The sequence below is a fragment of the Euleptes europaea genome, chromosome 7 (genome assembly GCF_029931775.1).
Source record: "Euleptes europaea isolate rEulEur1 chromosome 7, rEulEur1.hap1, whole genome shotgun sequence".
Lineage (NCBI taxonomy): Eukaryota > Metazoa > Chordata > Lepidosauria > Squamata > Sphaerodactylidae > Euleptes > Euleptes europaea.
The window spans coordinates 53614514-53627328 of NC_079318.1; the positions used below are offsets into that span (position 1 = coordinate 53614514).

General features: G+C 42.9%; 1 protein-coding gene across 1 annotated transcript in view; it reads left to right on the top strand.

Moving 5' to 3' along the window:
• Nucleotides 1-12815, top strand: part of KCNH1 (potassium voltage-gated channel subfamily H member 1) — a 257892-nt gene that overhangs the window by 152158 nt on the left and 92919 nt on the right. The window lies entirely within an intron of this gene.

Genomic DNA, 12815 nt, shown 5'->3' on the forward strand with positions numbered 1-12815 from the left:
TCTTGCAGTGGGGAAAGTGGAAGAGGAATTCCTGCTGGACAGCGTCCCATAAGGGGAGAGACCTGGCTGTCTCCCTCCCAGCCACCCTTAAAAGCTCCCAGAATGATTGCCCTCCTCAACTCCCCTTTTGGTACATTTCCGCCTCTGGCTGCGTATTTTCCCATGGTATAGCCTAGCCAGGATTTTCAGAATCTCAGTTTTAGGATCGGGGCCCTTGAGGAGGTGTAGACCCCTCTGCTAATCCTCCGCCTCAGACCCTTGCCAACACCAACCGGCCTTCCGCCTGCTTGGGTGGGTGAGTGATCGGAGGTAGCCAGTGGCCCCAGCTGCCTGGCTGCTAAGCTAGAAGGGGGAAAATCACATTGGAGGGGTCCCCGAAGCTGCAAGCTGGCTCCAGTGGCGCGCTGTTGCATTCAGGACCTTTGAATGGGAATGGTGGGGGAGAGGAATGCTGCCTGTGGCTGCCTCCTTCCCCCAGCGTGGTGTAGTGGCTGAGAACAGTGGACTCTAAATCTGGAGAAACGGGTTTGATCCCCTGCTCCTCCACATGAGCGGTGGACCCTACTCTGGTGAACTGGGTTGGTTTCCCCACTCCTCCACATGAAGCATTTTACTTTAATTACATCAGTATTTTCATAACAAACAATACATGTGCTTAGGGGGTAAGGGTTTCTTTAACTAATCTAGTGGAAGAGACTCGAGTGCTAAAATCCACGGGTTAGGGGGCGCAAATTACTTGCCTTGCCCCGGGTGCTGACAACCCACGCTACGCCACTGTGAATGTTTATGCTACTACAATAAATCTGTGAAGGTGCTACGATACTCCATTTTGTTCGTGCTGCAACAGACAAAATTCTATTTTAAAATTTTTCTCATCTAGTGCTAATCTATTCATTAAACATAATGGGCCAATGGGCTAGTATTAAAGTGTCTGTGGTGATGTAAATTTGAATTTTACATATTTGGTAGTATGCCAAGATGTTAAATATCAATCCTTGCAGAAAATGAAACCTGAAAGGGGGAGAAAGGATTCAGCTAGACTATTATCTCCACTTCAATTTCCTCTTAATTGAATATGCTTCTCTCAGGAATTATCATCTACTGTGCTGTTGCAAAATAAACTGCATTTTTATTATTCTGACTTGAATGATGCATGTAACTTAAGGCAAACTACCCACTGTACCTTAAATATTTGGATGACTTTACGGGCAATATTTTAAAATGCCTTTACAGCAAGCTTTATGTTAAAATTAGGAAGGTGTGCTTCCTAGAACAATATTTCACTGGATGAAGTTACTGCTGTTGGCTGACTGAATGCACTGTGTTCTTTTTTATAATAACATTATTATAAATCAAGTTTTCCAGTACCTAAGAAAAAGGCATGTTCTTAGTTCCAACTCATTATCTTGTTTATGGAAAGACGAACTCTGGTGTTCTGATACGAACTTGGGATAGGTGGGGGGATATAAAGGATGAAAGCCAATAGTATGCAAAAAGCCCAAGGGGAGAATCAGATTTTTGGGGGTTGGGGGTTTCTCTAATTGTAACATAAGTCTGTCGTTTGATAAAACATTGTTTTATCAGTCTAAGCTAAGCTTTGGTTGCATGAATGGAAGAAGAATGTGTGTTAGAATCTCTACCAACTTCCCATACCCCCAGCAGCCCCTGGTGCACCCTGACCATTTTCTGCTGAGAATTAGGAGACTCTCCTGGACCAAGTGGCAACCGTATGAGCTGCTGTTCCTTGTACAACAGTAGGATCCAGCCCAATGTATGCTGACATTTATTCTACTCTATGCTGGAGGAAGTTCATGTAGCCTAAAGAAGGCTTTCTTCCATTGTAAGTTGCTCTTCCATTGGAGGAAAAACCACTGAAGTTGGAGAAAGTTTCCTTAGATTTCAAACTTTGTTCAGAAGAGTGGTAGGATACATGCCGTTATTATTACGGCTAACCCAAAATGGCCCTCCAAATTTCACTATCATGAAGAGATAAAAGGACCCATTTCTTAACTTCTCCAGGAGATGATAAACAGGTGTGATGCCCAATGATGGCACATTTGCATTCTTAGACATTCAGGGTCATCAGAAGAAAGTAAAATGTTCTGAAATAAGTTAATTTTACTTTGTTTTAAAATGCTAGTACCTAGAAACTGGAGCTGTTCACACCTCTCGGTGCTGAATTAATGAGCATGCTTTGTTCCCACTCCCCTGCCACTGCGCCCCCCCATGTGTATAGAAGTGAACACTGGACCTGGCAGATTATGGGGTGGGCCCCTATGTACATGTTTGTGTGTGTGTGTGCACTCGCCATCAGGTCACAGCTGATTTATGGCGACCCTGTAGGTTTTTCAAGGCAAGTGACGTTTGGAGGTGGGTTGCCATTGCCTGCCTCCGTGTGGGCTGAGAGAGTTCTGAGAGAACTGTGACTGGCCCAAGGTCACCCAGCAGGCTTCATGTGGAGGAATGGGGAATTGAACCTGGTTCTCCAGATTAGAGTCTGCTGCTCTTAACTGCTATATCATGCTGGCTATGTAATACGAATGTTTAGTGTATGTGAATAATGCTCCTGTGTTCAAGTAAACACAATAGGGCACTTTCACACAGCCCAAATAATGCACTTTCAATCCACTTTCAATGCACTTTGAAGGTGGATTTTACTGTGTGAACTGGCAAAATCCATTTGCAAATGATAGTTAAGGTGTACTGAAAGTGGATTGAAAGTGCATTATTTGGGCTGTGTGAATCTTTATAACAGTGTTGGATCATAACACTCCATTCAGCTAAGTTTGCAGCTATCCTCCAGCAGAAGAGATTCTTCCAGTGGAAAAAGCTTTTCCTTAACTCTCTCTGTCAAATAAATATAGAATCCCTTGATTTGACTGTCCATTGGATTGTATGGCGAGGGAAAGGCTGAGGAAGCATTCCAGTCCAAAGTGCCCTCTCAGTGTCTGCAAATTTAGGTAGGTGGGAAAGTAACATCCAGATTGCACCAGAGTTGTGCAATTTGGAAGGAAAAGGAGAATAATGTTAAACAAACATGCGACTTTTTGCAGATGCTTGATCATTCATACGGAAGAGAAGGCCGGAGAAACAAAGAAAGCTGGGCATGAAAGCAAACTCTAGAGAAAGGAACATTTTTAATACTGAAACTGCTGGTGGCAGAAGTCCCTAGGAAACAAGTGATAGATTGCAAATGTGCACAGGTAGGGCAAAGTGGTAGCCTCTCGTGGGTAAGTCCAGAGAACCCAGCAGATGACAGAAAAACCCTTTCTTCCTTCATTTGTATGAGGAAGTTATAAAAGCACATCTCGTATAAAAATAACAATAGAATTGTTACCCTGAATAAGGAAATTGTGATAGATCACCATGAATAGACTACTGGCCTCTGCTAGTTTTTCTGCACTGAAACTGTGGAAATGCAGGTGCCACCTTTATTCATAAGCATTATTTGTACTTTATGGCTTTGATGTTTTTGCAGGGAATAAGCTAGTGAACGATATCATAAAATGCTTTTCTTGACCATGAAACATTATTCATTAAACTGTGGTTGTGGAATGAGTGGCTATGGAAAGCATGCATTTGTGAGGCAAACTTGGATTTCTAATTTGTTTATTATCTCCAGGGAAGGGGTGGTTTCATCTATTTACTCTGCTTAAGATAACACATTGAAGAGAAGGAAGGCACAGTTTGTGTGTCCTCATATCTCCAGATTAAGTTATTATTTATAAAGTCATAATCCCTGAGGAAGAGTTCAAAAAAAATGAAAGGGGAAAAAAAGAGTTTAACAGAGAGCTTGGTATATCTTTTTGCTCTGTATAAGAAGGCCATTAAATAGCCCATTTGCTCTGGGAGAGAAATTCCTGCCGGTTTAATTTTATCTAATTGCAGTCTTAACGTATGCAAACGGAATTGCTGTTGTAATGTTTCTCTGAAATGGCTCTGGGTTTATTTCTTTGCCTGTAAGGACATCATTAACATAGAAGTGCTAGGGGTGAGAGTCTCATCTCAGTGGGATAGATTCACAAAATGGCACATGAATATGTAAACTTTGGCCCAGATTACGTAGGGGGAAATGCCCAAATTAGGAAATGTTGTCCACTTCTTCAACAGGTAAAGACAATAGGTTTTACTGGAGATGCTTGGATTTTAATGAATCTCCAGTGGAAGAATTTGACATGAAGCACGACCTCTTTATGGCTTGATTGTACAAATGGTCGAGACTCAATGAACCAGGAGGACGCACTCAATCTAGGACAGGCCTTGCAGATTGTGTTCTTGGAAACCCTGGAATTCACTGGATACTTACCAAATGTTTTTCAGTGTGAAGATCAGTGCTTTCAGGCAAGCTTTCCCAAAAGATGGTTTGCTCACCGGTATTGAACCTTCTGAGCAATGTGGTAGAAAGTTTTAAAATCACAGACCTGAGAGTCGCTGAGAGTTCAGAATAGAATCTTTGGCTGTGGCAGTACAAACAAAACGGAGTCTTGCAGCACCTGGACAGCACAGGCTTTCATGGACTAAAGCAGGGGTCGGCAAACTCATTAGTCAGAAGAGCCAAATATCAACAGTACAACAATTGAGATTTCTTTTGAGAGCCAAATTTCTTAAACTTAAACTATATAGGTAGGTACACTGTTTATTAACTTGATAAACTTTAATTAAAGTTTTAAGTCTTAATTAAATTATAGGTACACTGAATAAAACTTGATATCATACTTAATAGTGATCTTATTTATTGATAAAAATTAAAATGTAAGTCCCTGCCATTTCCCCCTCCCTGTCCGGAGTCCTCGTCTGGAGGCCTGGTCTACCGCCATAAAAGCCTATTGGTAGACCTGGCCTCCGGCTGAGTCCCATTGGGAGGCCAGGTCTACCCATTGGCTTTCTTGACAGTAGACCTGGCCTCCAGAGGCCCATAGAAGCCAATGGGTAGACCTGGCCTCTGAAGGGGGACTTTTTCGCCTCCTCGGAGTCCAGGTCTACCGCCAAGAAAGCCATTGGGTAAACATGGCCTCCCAATGGGACTCAGCCGGAGGCCAGGTCTACCAAAGGAAGCCTGCCCCACCCAACAGCTGATAGGCGGAGGGGGGGCCAGGAACCGCTGAGCCGCCCGCCCAGCAATTGCGTGGCTAGAGGGGAGGCTTTAGCCTCCCAACCACTGAGGGCAAGGGAAAGGGGGACCTGGCCATTCTCCACGGCGGGGGGGGGGGGGAGACAGCGCACCTGCTCACCTGCTCTCTCTCAGGCGGCCTGCTCCGCAGCCCGGCTGCCGGCGCAAGCGGGCACAAGAGCAGGGGCTCCGAACCAAGTTTGGAGAGCCACACGCAACGGGCCAAAGAGCCGCATGCGGCTCTGGAGCCGCAGTTTTGAGACCCCTGGACTAAAGCAGCAATTCTCCACAGGAGCCAAATCCCCCCCCCCAATACACATGGGTCAAAAACACATGGTTGCTTTAGCCTCCTTTATTCCCTGTTTCAGCCAGGGTTAAACACATGTGTTTCGCTGAACGTGCGTTCGATCCTGGCTGAATCCTGGCTGAAACGGAATAAAGGAGGCTAAAGCAACCATGCGTTTTCGCCCATGGTGTCCAGCTCATGTGAATTTGACAAGTGGATTTTTCATGCATGCACAGCTTTCATACATGCAAATCAGAATTTACATGGAAAATCCACACACTGCCCGATTCACACAAAATGGGGACCACGTATATTGGGTGCATCATGGGGACCACTGTCTCCTGATAAGGGTATTCAGTGGGCTCCCACTTTACATGCACATAATTTCTGACTTTACCCTAAGAGAATCATCTAAACTTTGAGTATAGCCTAGAGAATTCTGGGATCCAGAGAGCTCAGTAATTTTATAGAATGGACTAACCTAACTAATTTACCAAAGCTCACCCTCCAGGAAATCCTTGTCCCAGCTCTGATTTCTTCACAACATGGAGGGTCGCTCAGTGGGTTCAGCCAGAACAATACTGCTTCTCCTTAGTATGTATTTTTTCTAATTATTTCCTTCCTCGCCTGATCTCATCAGATCTTAGAAGCTAAGCAGGGTCAGCCCTGGTTAGTATTTGGATGGGCGACCTCCAAGGAATGGCAGGGTCGCTCTGCTGAGGAAAGCACACAAACACACACACACACACACACCAGTTACCCTCTAAAGTTTGTAGCCTTCACATTTCTCTTTACCCTTTCTTGATAGCTGAGTTTAATGTTTCAGTACAGAAACTAGGTATTCTACTCTTAAATGACTGGATCTTAATCACTGATTGAAGATGAATTAATTTGATCTACACTTGCAAATCTGTAGTCAGAGCTGGAATTTCATTAAATCAAAGATCAAAACATTAGGTACTAATTAGACAGAGACATTAAGAGACTATTAAAGGCATTTTTTATATTGGAGGTTTGAATGATTATCTCTGTTCACACTTTTGTGGCTGTGAATTTAAAAAAAATGTCAAGCTGCCATCTTCATAACACTGTTACAAACTCTCTACTTCCCCAAGTGGTCAAAAATTCTGAGATATTATAGAATTTCATTATATGACTTGAAAGAAGGTTTCTAAAGCTTGTGTTTGATCAACTAGCATTAGTAGGATTGCCAGAACCAGGTTGGGATACTCCTGGAGATTTGGGGTTGGAACCTGGGGAGGACAGGGACCTCAGTGGGGTACAATGCCAAAATCTCCGGGTAATTCCCAACCTGGAGCTGGCAACCCTAATCCAGTAGCATCGTAGAGACTGACAAGGGTTCTAGGGTGTAAGCTTTCGAGAGTCACAGGGAGCTTTGATGCTCGAAAGTTTACACCATGAAACTTTTGTTCTCTAAGGTTCTATTGTAGGAAGTGATGTTGTAACATTAGAGCTGCAGTTTTGGATTCTGTGGAGAAAACATTTATGTTGATCAGATATTTTGTATTAAAATATCTATAGAGATAGAATAGCTACATGAAAGTGGAAAGGAAAGTGTTTAGATAAATGAGTTTGAAGGAAGAAGATAGACCTTTTGAAAACCACAAAACAAGTCTGACCTCATGTTGATATAGATCAGGCTACGCCACTTGAATTCAGATGAGCGACAACAGTGCATCTCAGGGTGACTTTCATCCACTCTGCCAATTAGCCTGGCAAGCCAAATAAAAGCACTAAAAGTACAAAAAAGAGGTTGAATGCTATTAAGTTGTTTGATGTTATTTTTGACCGTTCAACATTAGGCTAATATGTTTACCCAATTAACTATATTAGTTTGAATCAAGTACAGCAATAAATTAATTAGGGAATTAAATTGGTGCCTAAGCCCAAGAAATGCTTTGAAAAAAAGTTTAATAAAGGTACATTTTCTTCATTGAACAGCACAAAAGGAAGTGATATATTCTTCTACACAACCTTTGACTGAATTGTCATAGATTATTGAAAGTAATTCATATTTTAAAGCAAATTGATTAATTACAAATTATAGTATTAAGTTAACTAAATCCAAGCAAGAAAATTCTGAATCAATTTCTACTAAAATAGATTTACACTAATTTAGAGCTGTCTGGCTTATTTCTCTTTGGATGTTGTATGCTATCAACAGCCAGAGGATTGCCTAAGCAAGGGGATCTGGCCCTTTAAGAGATACAGTGGTATGCGCTATAAAATTCTTCATGCTTTAGTGGAGAAAAACTGATGTTGCCTACAAAACATCTAGAATTTGCCTCTCCAATTCATGCACAATATTCAAGGATTTTGCCCACTGTATGAAAGAAACTATAAGCCTAGAAAGATATCACATCCCCTGGTGAGTAAATCAGATTTGCAAACTGGAGGAAAATGAACCTGAGAAGAGAATGTGCTCATGGTTTTTCCTCACAACACAAGGAAATATTATCCAATATGGCTTCCCATGACTTTTTAGCTTGTGTGTGTGTGTGTGCTGTCAAGTGACAGCTGACCTATGGCCACCCCATAGGCTTTTCAAGGCAAGAGATGTTCAGAAGTGGTTTGCCATTGTCTGCCTTTCCGTGGGCTGAGAGAATTCTGAGAGATTTGTGACTAGCCCAAGGTCACCCAGCAGGCTTCATGTGGAGTAATGGGGAACTGAGCCTGGTTCTTCTGATTATAGTCCGTTGCTCTTAGCCACTATACCACGCTGGTTTGTACACCAACTAAAATTAATCTACAGTATTGTTAATCCAAGGACTACCGTGTTCTTTGTGTGTTCACAACCTGGTGGTATCTGTGTGGCCCATCTGGGATTAGAGAGACACCAGATCAACTGTTGTTGTGTGTTTTTTTTACAAATGTTAAATGGGATGAAACATGATACCAGTACCATTTTTAATCTGCATAGGATGTTGACAAGATCGCAGTGTGAGAATCTGCCTCCTTCCTTTGTTATAGTTTTAACATGAAGTCTGTTGAAGACTTATGGAGAACGCAAAAGGTAGCACACTGGTTTGTGTCATTTTCGTTGGTCCTAATAAAAGGTGGCTACCTGCAAACTCTTACTATTGGTAAAGACATATGCTATTTTTTACAGTAATACATGAACTCTCACAAAACTGGGAATATTTCAAGCAGTCTCATAAATATAAGGAAAACCTGGGTTATTTTAGTTCACAAATGTGAACAAGGCTGAAAGCTTTTAACTGGATTTTTCAATGGCATTTATTGTGTTTTTAAGAGAGCCAGGGTGATGTAGTGGTTACAGTGCTGGATTGGATCTGGGAGTCTCAGGTTTGAATCCCTGCTCTGCCATGGAAACTTGCTGAGAGGCCTTGGGCTGGTCACACATTCTCAGCCTAGCTGCCTCATAGGATTGTTGTGAGGATAAAATGGAGGAGAGAAGAATGGTGTAACAATGGTGAGATCCAATTACAGATCCCCAATACCCCATGTAGCTTGGTAGTAGTCAACCCCTCCTACAGCAACTTCATCCACCCTCTGGCCAGAGTGTGATACAGAAAGTGAGAGGCAGAGAAAGGCAGCAGATTGGGAGGTTTTATCACACCCAACCCACCCTTTGCACTTTAAATATGATTCCTGCCCATACAAATATTTTTCATTAAAGACACCCATTATCTGGCCCTCATCACAGTTTGGTTTGTGCAATACTACCTTTTAGACAGTCATTTAGCTTCCAACTCCATACCGATTTACAGGGGATTCACTTGGAAAAAATAAATATGAAAACCCCCACAGAGTCACCTTTCCAAATTTGCTTTCTAGAGCACTTTGAATTTTTGCACATTATTTGAATCCCTATGGAGCAGAGCAAGTAAAAAACCCACCCACTGTCAACATCTCAGACCTTTATATTATTTTACACTATTGCACTGGAGGTAAAACCGAAGAAACGGATAGTCTGATTGGAATGCAGCAGGGAAGAAGCATAGCAAGGAAGGAATGCCTGCTGTGATAGTCTTCTGATTTTTCATAGCTATTCTACCTTATAAACTCATGATCAAAGTTTGGAACACAGAGGGAGAAAAACGGCTTCTTTATCTTTCCTGTTGGGCTCTTTCCACTGCATTCCACCATTACTTCTGTGAAGAGTTTAGGGATCCCTTTTATGTTTTCTTACTTTTACCTGGAAAATGTGTAAGGGGTGGGGAAGAGGTTGTGATGACAAGGAGAGGAGCTGTGCACAACATTTTTGAGAAAGCAGTAGGAGATGGAAAGAGGAAAATAAATGCTGACCCTTTTAAAAAGGGCTGTAAGGACAGGTGCTGCTTCTTTGTACCTGGTTCTGACAGACTTCTATTCATGGTTGTGTTCTCTGTCTTATTTTCCACATAGTCCTTGTGCATGTTGCTGACCTAATAATCATCTCTAGCTATGGACAATCTCATGCAGTGTGACCCCTGCCCTGCTTACTTTGTAATTGGTTTGTACTAAAATTTCACCAAAAAATCCATAGAAAAATCCAGTATTTATGAGCTTTCCCCCAGTAAACCTCAAAAGGACCACCAAGTTTGGAGGAGGTCATCCCCAGCCATCATGGTTGTAGCTCATCCCTAAACTTGCCCTGGTAAAGGAATTGATGACAGGAAGAGCTGATGTGAATGCTTCAAGTATTGGCCAAGGTCTCATGTCTAAGAGGTACACACTGATAGTTTTTCCCCAGCTTGTTCATGGTTGCCCATGGAGAGTTTGGAAAATAATTTGAGCTACAAGCCATTGGGAACTAACACAGGTAGAGGCCTTCTCTCTCTGCTGGAACTACCCCTGGGTAATTTCAGGAACAGGGGGCTGCCAGGGAGAACTGCAATTATAAACTGAGCCCCAAATCTGGGAGAATTTAGGCCTGGGTTGTAATTGCATGCTGATTTAGATGGTGGAGTGAAAATCAGTGAATGGAACATCAACAGTTTGAGATATGAAGATGACACCACATTACTGGCAAAAATAGTTAAGACTATTAAACTAGTAAACAACTACTGATGAAGGTTAAAGGTTATACAGATATCTTTTCATCCAAAATGCAAGCATAGTTCTCCAAGTTGAATCAAGCTGAAGGCTAAGGTGAGTCTGTCAGGGTTAATCTCGGAATCTTTTAGGGTTGCCAACCACCAGGTACTAGCTGGAAATCTCCAGCTATTACAAGTGATCTCCAGCCGATAGAGATTAGTTCACCTGGAGAAAGTGGCCGCTATGGCAATTGGGCTGTATAGCATTGAAATCCCTCCCCTCCCCAAACCCCACCCTCCTCAGGCTCCACCCCAAAAACTTCCCGCCAGTTACGATGAGGGACCTGGCAACCCTAATCTTTTAAGGTCTAGCAAGGCTAAGGCAGCCTGTATCAGTCACAAAGTGCCAAAGAAGGATTACAACTGAACATCAAGAAGACAGTAATGATTGCTGAGGAATTACACAACTTTAAGGTTGAAGAAAGGGAAATGGTTAAAAGATTTTCTATTTGTTCTCTCAGTCATCAACCAAATGGGATGCTGCAAGCAAGAAATCAGAAGGGAACTGAGACTGGGAAGGGCAGCCATGAAGGAACTAGAAAAGATCCATAAGTGTAAGGTTGTGTCACTGGGGACAGGATGAAGATAATCCATACTATGGTGTGTGGCAATCATTCCCAAAAGTCCTGCCTTTCCTCCAGGGCTCTGAATCAATCCATATGATTTTGGCCTCATGCAAATCCAAATGATTGTCAGCTAATCAGAGCCCGTGGAACTACACTGGATGGGAGGTGGTGAGCCAACCTCAGTTTAAAAAGAGGGAGGAAATTTCCCCCCCCCCCCAGACAGGGGATTTTGTGGCTCTGGATAAGCACATCAGTTTAACCAGGTTTTGATTTTGGCTTTTAGATAAGGTTTGGGGACGGTTTAGTGAAACAAATAAGCATCCTGTTAAGGGCCTTACATTCCTAAGTTACATGTACGGGTTCTGTGGACAGGAGCTCTGTGTGTTATAAGAGCAACCTTGAACCTGGAGAGGATCCTGTCAGTTGTGGAATTAGTTTCCAGTGAAATCTAGACAGCTGAGGTAACGTGTCTGAAAAAAGGAGAATCAAACCTCCCCTTGGGGTTTATTTATGTTAACTGAGGCTCACATTTGTTGTTCATCTCCATCTGTGTCTTATCTGTCTAGTTAAATATCTATGAAAAAGTGATTTCTACTTACCTCATAAATAATTATAACCTTGATCTAGCAGGTTCCCAAATAAGAGACTTTTAGGGAGCATGCCCTGACCTAGATAGCCCAGGCTAGCCTGAACTTGTCAGATCTCTGAAGCTAAGCAGGGCTGACCCTGGCAAGTATTTGGATGGGAGACCTCCAAGAAATACCAGGGTCATGAAGTGGAGGCAGGCCATAGAAAACCACCTCTGAATGCCTCTTGCCTTGAAAACCCCACCGGGGTTGCCACAAGTCAGGTATGACTTGATGGCAAAAAAATAGAACACATAGCTTGTGCACTACCAACCCTTTAATCAAAGCTTGTAAGAACATAAGAAGAATTCTACTGGATTAGATCAGTGGTCCATCTAATCCAGCATCCTGTATTACACAGTGGCCAACCAGTTTCTCTGGAAGTCCAACAACAGGGCATAGAGGTCAAGGCCTTCCCCTGATTTTGCCTCCTGACACAAGTGTTCAGAGGTTTACTGCCTCTGAATATGGAGGTTCTCTGTAGTCATGGCTAGTAGCCACTGATAGACCTATCCTCCACAAATCTGTCTAATCACTTTTAAAGCTGTCTATGGTCGAAAACACATGGCTTTTTTGTATTGCGATTCTCCTGCAAATGTAGCGAATCTCTGTTGTCAAAATGCATGATCGTCTCCTGCCTGCAGATCCAACCTAGTTCCATTGCGCAACTTCCCCTCGTTTTTCCATCCCATTTTTGTAGTGAAAATAAGTAAAGTTTTGTGGCAATTGCTGGTGCATTTCTCAGCGCTTGGGTCGATTCCCCTGCATCTCAACACCCCCAAGTGACTTTCTCCCTCCCTCTCCTCCTCCCATTTCCCTCCTGGGTGACCTTGGGAACAGGTCCGCCATTCACCAGAATTCCCAGACATCCCCCGAGTGCTCCTTCATTCTATTTTTTAATTGTTTTTTTTTTTACGTTATGTTGGAATGTCGGTATACCAATGAAACAAAGTGATGGGTGGATAGCCTTTGTCCAGCTACACACACACATATACCTCTATTGCGGGAGGGAATAATGCTGGAAGGAACAAGAATAGGTCTGCCCCCCTCCCTGCCAAGAACAAAGAAGCAGCACTCCTCCACGGCCTCGCCCCCCACCCTCGAAGCTCTTTATCTGCCCTGCTACCTCACAATTAATGGTACATTAAGAGGGAGAGAGGGAATGGG